Genomic DNA, 10250 nt, shown 5'->3' on the forward strand with positions numbered 1-10250 from the left:
CTTTTATAGATATCTAAAATTGTAATTTTCCCCCAAGTCTTAACTTTCCAAGAGCACATTTCTTTTATGGGCACCCTCTTTCCTAGAAGGCTAGAGGGGCAGGATTTACATATCAATTCACCATGTCAAAGTTGTAACAAGAGCAAGAAGTAACCCATCTCTGGGTCACTGTCAAGGAGCCGACGCCTGAGTGGTCAGCTTATCATGAGAAGGGAAGGAGGAGAATCAGGATGGCAGAACAGGGTAAGACCACGTTTAAACAGGCGGAGAAACGTTAGCCAGTGTGAAGCAGAAATGGCACATTCAGGAAATAGGAGAGGACAGAACAACAGCAGAGGGGCACCTGGAGACTGACAGACACAGGAAAGCAGCAGACACAATGGTGTGCTGTTGCAGTGACTGCTAACCCAGCAGCATCCAACAAGCCGTGATCTGAACTGCACCGGCAGCCAGAACTCAACCAACAAGGTGGGAAGGGGCATTCGCCAGGAGCTCAGGAGGTGAAGCCAGACAAAGAACTGCCCATCCTGCTGGTCTATTTGGTTTGACCAGGAGCAGAGACAGAGCAGCAAGTCCCAGATGGGTAGTTAGGGAACAGGGTATATTTCACAGTCAAATCTGCCCTCTAGAGCTGAATTAGTCACCATTTTGTACTGAGAGGCAAAGGCTATGGATAGTACGGCACATGCACTGAGCCAGGAGTGAACTCATTTCTGACTCAGAAACTGCAACAATATGGCATCCTACAGGTTCCACCCAAAATAGATCCAAGTAGCCTTCAGACCTGACAGCCAGCAACTCAATATCTAGTAGTGACACATTAGGCACCATTCTGTACACCGTGGCAGGAGGTTTTAAGACTGCAGGGACAACAGTAAGCTGTACATGTGCTGAGCCAGGACTGAACTCACTGTGGCAAGCAGTTAACAGTAAAGCTGGGTCCCTCCAGCCAGGTTGACTTCCTACCCCTAATCTTTGGTTCCCGACCTAAGCCATTCTGAGATCCTGGGGAATCAACCAGGAAAGCAGCTCTCCTTGTGTCTTTTGCTCTCCGTATTTCACATATATAAATAACACAAGAATTTAGAAAAGCCCTACACTTGCTATAGGGCAAGTCGGGAAGTTTGCCCTATAGCCCTTAGTTCCACAACCTCCTTTTCCTTGACTTGTGGGTGCTAACTGGAGGAGTGCTAACTAGGGGCAGGCTAAGAAGTCATTGTCTAATTAGTCACCAAACCCTGCCTTCTCTGATGTTTTCTTCTCTGTTCTTATATAACGCCACTGATCTTCCTTCCCTAGAGAATGAACATACAGATCACGTACAAAGCCCGTATAGGGGCAATTTAAAAAAAAAAAAAAGTTTTTATTGAAGTTAGTAGAATCTGCACCTGTGGACCTATGCATACTCAGGGCTGGCCATCCATAAAAGATGCAAGTGTGTTGTTTGGTCATGGAGGCTGAGGTAGCCATAGGCTGTGTGGCAGACAGCAGGAGGCAGTGTGTTGTTCTAGGCCAAGCCCAGAATGCAGGAGGGCCAATACCCAGCTCAACAAGTCACACAGGAGAACTTCTATCAGTAGACATTTAGGAAGTGAACCAGTGAATGAAAGGTTTTCTCTCTCTCTCTCCTCTCCCTGACGACCTTCCCTATAACTCTTTCAAATAAATTAGTACATCTTAACAAAAAAAGAAAAAGCCCATGTGAAGACATGCTGTCCTTATGCAATAGGCCACCACGCATGGTACCGACCATTCCGTATCAAAATGCCAGGTTATGAATGCTGGATGCTGACCCCTGATCTTGCATTCCTGACAACAATGGAAGCAGGGGATGGCTCAGGTTTTTGGATCCCTGAAACCTATGAGATAGATCCAGGGAGATCCTGGATCCTGACTCCAGCCCAGTCTAGACCTAAGCATTGTAAGCACTGGGGCAGTGAACCAACAAATGGAAAGTGAATCAGGAGATAAAATCAGTCTCTCTCTCTCTCTCTCTCTCTCTCTCTCTCTCTCTCTCTCCACACTCCAGCCCCGTGCCTGGTAAGTAAATAAGTAAATCCTTTAAACATTTAGAAGCACAACACTAAATGTCTGACAAGTTCATTTTTGTAATGAATAATTCCATTGAAATTTAAAAATAAATCAGCACCATGCTGGAATAAATTGGAATTTGGGTAAGAATTCTTTCTCAGCTACGTAGTGGTGCACCCATGAGTGTTCAAAAGAATTGGATTAGAACTCTTTCGTTGTGCAAACATCAATGTAACAACTGATGCATACAGGAATGGTAAGCAGATGGTAAAATTTTTCAAGAACAGGATGTTTGTAAGTTCTCAAAGGTACAGTCTCGAAAGTTAATTATTTTCAACTCTGGTATTTTCTGAGGTTGATCATTTTTACAAAACAAAGCTAACAGATGTCAAAAACAGCAAAGACTTTGCAGAATGTCTGCACCTGTTTCTTCTGAGGGCAGAGATGATCAAAGTGGTAGTCAAGGTAACCAGACATAGGCTGGGTTGTCTCTTAGTGATACCTCATCTGGCAGTTTGTTTTAGAGCTACAAATTCTTGTAAGTACTGGTCATTTTTTAATTTTATTTTTGGTGACTTTTTTTTGTCTTTAAACACAGGCTTTAATAGTAACATTCTTTTAAGCTCAATTAACTTTAACTATTACAAGTCTTAGGCAGATGTCACTATCAGACAATATTTAGTGACTTGTACCGGGTTATTCATAAAATAGAAGACAAATTCACTTGAAAGTGTAACCAACAATCATTTAACAGTTTTGTTAGTTCAACGCAAAACGTAAGACTGAGTCATCCCATACCCCAACATCATTAACTAACAGCATAATCTGTCTCTTAAGTATACTTAAACTAAACTATTGGGGGGAAAAAAGTGTTTTACTATCCCTGAGACCACTAGTCAACTGTGCTTCATACTTTAAAAGCATGAACACATCCATACAAAAAAAAAAAAAACCTAACCAAAGTAAAATCTATTTATCACATTGCAAACTTGCGCAGGAAAAAAAGTCACTTGAAATATAAACTCACTCTCAGCCAACTGGACTCTAATTCTTAGAGGCTAAAAGAAACTTAAGTATTTCCTAATCTGGGTACATAAACTTAAAAATAGCCAAACTGATTTCTTAATGTTAAAATCTACTTAAAATCTTACAGATGGCCTTCAGGTTAAATTACTAGGTCACCAGAGGGTAAATTCTTGAAATATTTTTTTGAGGTTTCATTGTATATGAGCTGAAGTCCAGTGCCCATGCATTCAGAAGTTGGTTTTCCAGGTGCTTTAAATTACTATTCTCCTAAACCTGGATAAGCCTCGATGGCTTATTCCCTTAGAAATGATATGAGATCTTGTATAAGCATCATGTCAAAGATAAACAGATGGACATATATCCACTAGTAGCTGTCATGACAAACAATGGTTTGGGGAAGTCCTCACTCAATACCTAAAGTTTCCCAAGGCTAAAAAGGTCTGAAAGCCAATCAGGGCTTCATAAAAATATATTTTTTATTTATAAAAATGTGTTTTATTTATATTTGGTTTTCAAAAATTGATTAATTACTAATGCTGCTATTTTGTGAATACAGAATTGTCAGAAGCAATTATTGTGAAAATGGAGCCAAACAGCAGTGTTTACATTGCAGAGTGATATGTCACTAATTCTCATCCAGAGTTTAAATCCAAAGTCTCAACAATATAACATCTACCTTGAAAGGAGCCATTATCTTTTAAGAAAACAGAAAATTAAAAAAAAAAAACACTCACTAGAAAAATTACATAGATGGATTAACTTTTCCCAATGAAATGCTTCTGCTTATTGTACAGTAACAAAGCTAGAACATCTTCAGAAAGCATACATTTCACTTCCAGTTTGGACAACCAGTGAGTTAATAAGTCATGTCCAAACTATGTATTAAAATGCTTATGAAAATCAAGCTTTAACATGTATGTATTTCCAGCTTTCCACAGTTGTGTGGAGACAAAGAGTAAGATCATTGTAAGCAGTGCAAAAATGTGGAGAAGTCACGCGTGCTAGAAACTGAATACAGGATTTTAGGAAATAAAGTAATGATAATTCAAAAAACTAGGAAAAGCTACAGTGTCAGATTCAAGAAGGGTGAGGATGGTAATGCCCATGACTACAGAAGGCAGTGGCACAGACAGCACTGGTCAAACAGAAAATTAATCCAATAGCATCGACCTTTATTCATTCATGTTAAGTCACCTAAAATGATATGTTTGCATTTAAATGTTCATTAATATAAATGGCTGAACAAATCCATTTCAATGGATACTCAATATCCCAGTCACTTCAAAACAGCCTCATGACAACTCCCATACCAAAACAGTAGTTTATTTTGTACATTTTGAGCCGTTATCACTCCCAAGTTATGGTTTCTTCAGCTGTCAAGTGTACAATGTGAAGGTAACTTTTAGTTAGATGGAGCTGCACCTGGCAAATAAATTTCTTAAAACTCCATATACAAGCTCAAAACTGCTGGGGTCCCAAGTCCACCTACGAACCCCAGGGCTGCCAGCATCATGGAGCAGCATATTAAAGCTGCACTATCTGAATAGCTTATTAGTTCTGCACAAGTCAGGTCAAGCAATGTGTCAACCTGTAACAGACTGTGCACTCTAACTGAACATGGCAAAATATTCATTCTTTTGAACTCTACAGTATCATTTGATGTCAAACAACGAAGCAAATCCCAACATATATACAAAAAAACAGCTTCGCATTTACAAAGCTTGTTTCCTATACTGATTAATCCAGACAGCTAACTCATCGGTTTGTGCAACTTTATTGAAGAAAAATAAATCAATTACTAGCAGAGCTGTTACTTGATCACTCATCCATTGACAACTTGCATCATTTATTCAGTGCTATATTAAACAGTGTATTGGAAGCTAGATTAATAGCTCCTAGCCTCCTAACAATTTAAATGAAAATTACAAAATGTTTGAGATCCCATTTTGGAATACAAAGGGTGTTTGACGTCCAATTTCCATTCCCTGGAGAACAAGAACAGGTCATTCCTTCATTGACATGCATAAAATACATCACATTTTTCTGTTCTGCTGATGCTATCAATTGAATACCAATTCTCCAGCCACATCAGTTATGAGCATAAATTATATCATGTAACCTCAGATCTCTAACAGTAGAAGGCTTAAGCAAAAACGGATGCTGCTACAATAATGCTGCTGCCTTTGATGAGACAGCTGCGCACCCAGCTCCCTGCCTTTCAGATGATTTCTTCAGCATTTTAGAGCAATGAGGAATGGTTTTAGTCTCATAACCAAGTTAGAATGAAGATATTGGTCATGCAGTACTCGTGCTCCACTTAAAAAAAAAATCTGAACCGTGGGCAGCTGTTCTCTTATAACTACTTTACAGTTACTGTCCAACGCTGGAAGAACTTAAGCCTTTTCAGATGAACATGTGAATGAATGGAGGGGGTGAACAAAAAAATAAAATTTAAAACATGCGCAATGACAGGGGAGTAGCCAGGTAAGAAAAAAAGAGGAACAGTAATTTAAAGTTTATTCCAGCTGTAACGCAGGTTATTCTGACTTTAAGGTAGCATCGCATGGCATACGTCTGAGTCCATTCCCAAGATAGTCCGTTATACTTGGTTCTATAGATTCGTGCAATCTCTGGCACTAGAGGGTCATCTAGATTTGGATCAAAAAGCAGTGAACAAATGGATAAAAGAACTTTAGAAACAGAGCGGGAGACCACTGTGATCTTAGAGTATTGACACAAATGCTTCCATTTGGATGATAAATCCTTGTTGTAAATGCAACCTTAGGGAGTTTGAAGGGGATAGTCTGTAGGAAAATGAGTTGTCAAAAGGAATGCACCACCTTGACATGGGCTGTCATTAGGTCCCATAACTGTGGCTTGCCAGGGAAACGTATCATCTCCAACTGCACCTGCAGAACATTGTGCTGGAGGGTCACGGGCCAAATCACCAAGCTCCTTGTTCATCTGTTTCAGTGCCATGGTCTGAGCTGTAGTCTGGTTCTTCTCTCCCTCACCTCGGTGTGTGCTCAAAGGTCCGGCCCAAACTCCTGATTATCTGAGCGGCGGGAAAGTATTGTCTCTTGGTCTCACACCGGCTCTGCCAGACACAGCCTCCTTCGTACTAAACAGATCGGAGGTTAGCCTAGGAGGGTGGGGGTCGGAGTGGGTCATAGGCTCTATTTTTGATAATTTTGACATAGTTGATTAGGGTGCAAAGGATCAAGGGTTGCAGGAAGGTGGGTGAGATCATAGTTTCATTTCCACATTCTCTTTTTTTCCTTCCTGCATCTAGGGGAAGAGGGAGATAAAGGGAGAAGCCACACCCAGCCTCCCAACCATCCCAGGGTCCCTGATGTGGAGCATGCTATGCTCTGGCAGTTTTGCTCAAGCAGTTTTGATAGCTCAACAGTTCAGAATTGCTGCTAGTCTCACCATGCCAAGCACGATGAAATCTCTCCAGACTCTACTAGCTGACACAGTCCACTTTACAATCTCTGCCTAGGTATCCACTGCCAACTCTTGGCTAGGGTAATTGATTGGTTTGTTCTGTCCTCCGTTCTCTGTAATGGTACCAGGTATCCTCTGCTGGCTCCAGTGTACTGCCATATCCTCCATGTGCACCTGTATATGCTGTCCACTGCTCCATCTAAGCCACTGAGGAAGCTCAGCTCTGACACATCGCTACACAGTCAGACCATGGAATCTGCAATTTCCTCCATGGTTGGAGTTCTGAGTCCAGAGGTTCAGTTGGGGAAATTTACAAAGACACCTCATCTGAATTGGTCCCAGACCTAATTCCCATGCTTGCCATTATGTACAGCAGACTGGTCTAGTCTGTACCACAGCCCACTCAACTCTCATACATGTCAATGGGCTTTGAAGCCTAGTTCAACCCAACCAGCCCCACTATACCATCCACACTGATGCTGGCAGGTGCCACTCTCTGTCTAGCCATACCTGCCCCTAATCCTGGTTCTCATGTTCACTAGTGGGAGTGGCAACCCAAGAGACAGGTGCCCACTGTTTCCGTACTGAGCCCACTCTGACTCCAGGATCTTACACTCTCCAGGAGGTTCTGCAGTTCAGCGTCGCAGAATTTGCATACTGCCCCCTCTGCATGCCACTGTCTGTGAGCTGATGCTGCGGCAAAGCCCATAGAACCCACACCCACTCTGACTTAACGCATGCACCAGTAGGTACAGTCAACCCAGCCTGGCTTTCCCCCAATCCAGCTCACATACAGGCCAACAGATGTTGCAGCCCTGCCCTGCCTGGTCTGCCCCCGATCCCAGCTCTCACACTCACCAGTGGAAACAGTGGTTCAGCAATGGAGTCCCATGGCATCCCCTACCAGTTCACCCCTTCACTCCCTCCCCTGGGTCTCACATAACACTGATCATTTTTTGAGAAACAATTTCATCTGTCAAATGAAGGAATTACTTTTCATTTTTTGATTTTTTTTTTTTTAAAAACTTTTTGTGGGTTATACTGAGCAAGCCTCCTCACCCTGGGCCCAAGAGCTCACAACCCAGTGAAGCCACCATGTGTCTAGGTGGCATCGCATGTGCAGGCTCACGTGTCTTCTCCTGCCAGCTCCCCCTGACCTCGGGGCTCTACAGGAGCAGGGTTACCCTGAAGTGATCATGAGAAAGTAAGGAGCTTTCTGTAAGTTCCAAGGCTACAGAGTTTTCAGTCACCCACTTGCAGAAGGAAATGCTTCATTTCTTCAAGAGATCCAAGACGGCATCTTTCGCCACCCTGGCAAACAGACAATATTTTCATACCCATTTCTCTGGACAGCACAACAAGGGCTGCTCTGCCCCAGGTGCACACCTGCCTGCCTGGGCAGCTCTGGCGGGTCTCCTCCCAGGATGATGTCCGGTCCTTCCCTCCCTTGTTGTTTGCATTGAGTAGTGCACTGGATGCTGCTCCTTGCACCTTCCCACCAATGAGCATCCATAATTACAAGGATCTCAGGACCACACCTCCTCCTCTGGAAATCCTGTCACTTTGGGTGACCCACACAGTTGCTACGTTTGCCTTTTTTCCTCTTTCTGCTCCAATTTCCAGAAGGCGTCCTTAAAGTAACCTGCAAAAACTTTTTTCCTTGTCCGATCCCTGACATGGGATCTTCGTTTACTACAGCTCTGCTTCACAAGCTGGTGTCTACATCAAATTTCAGAGAGGAGCACCAGGCCATTCATGCCCTCTGCAGACGAAGTGCAGGGAGTGGCCTCACGGCTTGCCCTGGTGCCTCCCCACATACACTGTCCCTGGTCGCGTGAGGAGCGTGAGGGCAAAGGTGAGCGCCGGGAAAGACAGGAATCCACGGGTGGGTGCATGGGCGGAGCTTACCGTACCTTTTGTGCCCTGGGCGGGGACGGTTTTAAACGGTCTCAAAGCGGTCGTTTTAAACGGTTTGTTCTGGAGGCCTCCACTCTTGAGAATTCTGCCCTGGGAGCACGACCAGGGCTGCTGGCTGAGGTGAGCACAAGTTTGTTCTTCGAGGAGGGCCTTGCCACGCAGAGGTGACAGGACCCTGGGGATGCGTGGAGGGGAGGCAGGGCTCCGTCTGAGACTCCAGGCACGTCCAAGTCTTGAAGTGAATGTGAAGGGCACTGTCCGGAGGCGAGGCCTCCCCCACCCGTGCGGGAGCTGCCCGAGGAGCCCGCGCCTTGAGACAGGCCTCTTAGGGACTTACTGGTGTCTGCGCCAGCCTTGAGCTCCCTGGCCCCTTTATCGTTTCTGCTTATCCTGAGGTTTCCTTCCTTCCCTCTTGACCCTCCATCTCTCAGGTAAAGTTCCTGAGGCTGCTGAGGACCCCAAAGGAGAAGCGACCTTGGCCGTGGTGCCAAAGTTGAGGGTCCACCGTGTCTGTGCTTCTCCCTCACGTTCCCGAATTGCTGTTGCTGTCAGGTAGGTTCTCTTGCTTTGTCATCACAGAGTGTCCGTGTGTATGAATGTGAGTGTGTGAGAGTGTGTGTCGGGTGTCGCTTTCCATGAATCTGTGCTGTGCGTGAGCTTTGAGGAACTTACTAGAAGGTGAATGGGATGCCCTCAAGCTATCACCTCCTATCTCCAAAATTGCTGGGTTGTGTGGGAGGCAACCAATGCCTCCCCTCTTTTACAGGCACCATTTTCTTTTTTTTTTTTTTTTTATTGGAAAGGCGGATATACAGAGAGGAGAGACAGAGAGGAAGCTCTTCCATCCGATGATTCACTCCCCAAGTGAGCACAACGGCCGATACCATGCCGGTTCGAAGCCAGGAGCCTCTTCCGGGTCTCCCACGCAGGTGCAGGGTCCCAAGGCTTTGGGCCGTCCTCGACTGCTTTCCCAGGCCACAGGCAGGGAGCTGGAAGGGAAGCGGGGCTGCCGGGATAGAACCGGCGCCCATATGGGATCCTGGGCGTGCAAGGCGAGGACCTTAACCACTGTGCCACCGCACCGGGCCCCCAGGCACCATTTTCAAATACCTGAGACATCTGGACTACTCAAGCCACCCTGCCCTCTCACCTGGGAGAAAATAGCAAATGAAAGCTGGTTTGATGTGTACTGACAAAAGTGATATTTTTTCCTTTAGCAATGTAAAGCAATATGCAGAAAAGTATCTAAAACAAACAAACAAACAAAAGTCCATCTTACCAAACTTCTAGAAATCAACGTAAGAGTTAGGCCAGCCCTGGAGTGTAAGTTGCTTCCAGAAGATTCCAAGATGCCCTTTCTTGTCACATCTCACACACTACCCTGAGCACAGCACCAACTTATCTTCATGATGTTCTGTTGCTTTTATAGTTTATCATTTTCTGCTTTTTGCACCCACAGATCTGGATTTTAATCTACACTCACAAAATTTATTCTCTCACACTTGACTTTCTGTGACATTTATTGAGTAGTCAATAGTTATCTGATAACCCATGGGGTGAGGGGAAATACAGTCTTTGATTTCAGCAATGGACATACGAGTTGTTCCCAGTTTGAGCAGGTATCCTTGGGAAAGTAAGTTACACAAGAAAGGGGGAAACTCCCAGATCCTGTGTTATAGCAGTCCAAGCCTTCATGAGCTAAATACATATATGTATATTGCACAATTTATATGAATGTCATCAAAGGAAAACGAAAAGCACGTCACTGCCCATTAATATCACGGTTTGGGAAAGGGGAAAACTGATTGCATCTAACCCACAAACTAGCA

At 44.2% G+C, this 10250-nt stretch overlaps 1 long non-coding RNA gene and 1 pseudogene across 2 annotated transcripts; one reads left to right on the forward strand and one right to left on the reverse strand.

Annotated features, from left to right (window-relative positions):
- Positions 1 to 5504: 5504 nt before the first annotated feature.
- Positions 5505 to 6286, reverse strand: LOC121168532 (annotated as a pseudogene).
- Positions 6287 to 8431: 2145 nt separating this feature from the next.
- LOC121168462 lies at positions 8432 to 9684 on the forward strand. 2 transcript variants are annotated; one of them, XR_005885725.1, is made up of 3 exons: positions 8432 to 8541; positions 8853 to 8973; positions 9515 to 9684. It is a non-coding gene; the product is annotated as an uncharacterized LOC121168462 (long non-coding RNA). The 2 variants fall into 2 exon arrangements; XR_005885726.1 differs by having other exon boundaries at positions 8520 to 8585.
- The last annotated feature ends 566 nt before the right edge of the window (positions 9685 to 10250 follow it).

This window comes from Ochotona curzoniae, unplaced genomic scaffold (assembly GCF_017591425.1).
Source record: "Ochotona curzoniae isolate NIBS_2020 unplaced genomic scaffold, NIBS_Ocur_1.0 scaffold_1037, whole genome shotgun sequence".
NCBI lineage: Eukaryota > Metazoa > Chordata > Mammalia > Lagomorpha > Ochotonidae > Ochotona > Ochotona curzoniae.